Source organism: Mus pahari, chromosome 4, assembly GCF_900095145.1.
Source record: "Mus pahari chromosome 4, PAHARI_EIJ_v1.1, whole genome shotgun sequence".
Classification (NCBI taxonomy): Eukaryota; Metazoa; Chordata; class Mammalia; order Rodentia; family Muridae; genus Mus; species Mus pahari.
In genome coordinates this window covers 35,779,387-35,781,604 of record NC_034593.1, presented here as the reverse complement: position 1 = coordinate 35,781,604, position 2,218 = coordinate 35,779,387, and the positions used below count along the sequence as shown (strand labels likewise).

The 2,218-nt window shown below is 42.8% G+C and overlaps 1 protein-coding gene across 4 annotated transcripts in view; it reads left to right on the top strand.

Annotated features, from left to right (window-relative positions):
- Window positions 1-2,218, top strand: part of Sclt1 (sodium channel and clathrin linker 1) — a 113,944-nt gene that overhangs the window by 52,305 nt on the left and 59,421 nt on the right. The window lies entirely within an intron of this gene.

The window sequence follows — 2,218 nt, the reverse complement described above, 5'->3', positions numbered from 1 at the left end:
GAGAGAGAGAGAGAGAGAGAGAGAGAGAGAGAGAGAATAAGAGGGAGAGAGAGGGAGAGAGGAGAGGAGAAGACAAAGAAAGAGGAGAGGGGAGTGAGAAAAGTGAGAGATAAGAGAACAAAGGAATGAGAGAAGTAAGAGAGCAGGGAGGGGCCTAACAGCCTCTTTTAAAGTATACTGCTATCTTTTCTGTTGCTAGGTAACTGGGGAGGAGTTTAACCTGAATGTCAGAAGCTTGGGACATTGTCTATGTGACTTCTAGCCATTCCTCTTGTGGGGGCTATGGGGGGGGGCAGTAATTTAGGCAGGAGCCAGAGTTCCAGGAGCATGAGGGAATGCCTACTGTGCCATGTAGGTGAATTATCACCATTCCAGGGTTCAGACCTCAGCTTGACTGGAGACCAGCCTGTCTGTGCATAGCCCAATGCCCCAAACTTGTGTGCTGGGATTCTATACAAATGCCACCTTATCTAGCTAAACTTTGTGTTTTTCAATAACAGATACTCTGCTTCTGAAAAATTATATCATTTTAGGAGGCTAAGGAGATTATACAGCCTGTAAAAACTATTTGAGTGCAAGTTAGAGAACAACTGAGTTATATCCCCGGGCTCCTCATGAGGTGTGCCTGTATAAACTTCCTCATGAAGTTGGCCCTGTATGCCCATGATACCAGGAAAATAAGAGACATGTGGATCCCAAGGCTCTCTGGGTAGTCAGTTCAACCTAATCAGAGAAGTCCAATACTTGTATAGTAGTAATCTGCTTTAAAAGGAGTATTTGGTGTGTGCGTGTCTCTCTTTGCCTATATGTCTGTGTGTATGTTGAGGCTTCTAAAAATCACTACTGTAGGATTGTCCACACATGAACAATTAATGGGTAAAACATGAAGATGCAGTTGTCCTCAGAGCTGGTATTTTCATCTTTTCTTTGCACTCACTTACTGTGTTCTTACTTGTCTACAAAAGGGCTAATAAAGTGTAGTCTCTGCCTGCAGATTGTAATCCATCTTCTGTGAACTCATAATTCTACAAGGGAGAATTCATTTAGTATTGATTGTAATGCAGTATGGTCTCTTAATGTACAAAGAATTATGTCTTATAAGGATTGTAGTTACCAGGCAGTAGTGGCGCACGCCTTTAATCTCAACACTTGGGAGGCAGAGGCAGGCGGATTTCTGAGTTTGAGGCCAGCCTGGTCTACGGAGTGAGTTCCAGGACAGCCAAGAGTACAAAGAGAAACCTTGTCTCAAAAAAACAAAAAAAAAGAAAAAAAAGAAAAAAGGATTGCAATTTAGGATCTTATGTAAGCAAAACCAGTGTGGACTTGACAAGAGAAAACTTTTCATTTGTAGCAGGGGGTCCCCAATGGAAGAGTTAGAGAAATGACTAAAGGAGCTGAAAGGAATGGCAACCCTATAGGAAGAACAACAATATCAACCAACCAGAGCTCCCAGGGACTAAACCACCAACTAAAGAGTACACATGGAGGGACCCATGGCTCCAGCCACATATGTAGCAGAGTTTGTTGGATGTCAATGGGAGGAGAGGCCCTTGGTCCTGTGAAGGCTTGATGCCCCATTGTTGGGAAATACCAGGGCCAGGAAGTGGGAGTGGGTGGGTGGGGGAACACCTTTATAGAAGCAGGGGGAGGGGGGATGGATAGGGGATTTCTGTAGGGGAAACCAGGAAAGGGGATAACATTTGAAATGTAAACAAAGAAAATACCTAATTAAAAAAAGTTAAAAAAAAATAAAGAAAGAAAAATTAGGAAAAGAAGGAGAGACTTGTAAAATAAAAATGGGAAAACCCAGAGTGTGCTCAAGGAAGCATGTGCTTTGTATGTTCGCCGTTAAACCTGCAACAGAGTATAAGAGATGAGGCCTTGATGGTGACTGGTACTCACCTTTTTCCTATAGAGCAGTACAGAATCTTATTCAGAAGTAATTAAAATGAAACTTATTTTCGTTTTGTCTGAGAAATACAGATGTAAATTTTAAGGTGGAATTTTAAGCCTGAAGCTGGGCCTGGTGACACTTGCCTATAATCTCAACACTTGGAGCTAGGGAAGCAGAAGGTTCATTGTTCCAGGTCAGCTTCAGGCCTTTGAAACTTGTCCTTGAAAACAAAAGGGGGTTGGGAGAATCGGTTCTTGGAAGTGAGAGCAATGCTAAAGGTTAGGCAGAGAGAGAGAGAGAGAGAGAGAGAGAGAGAGAGAGAGA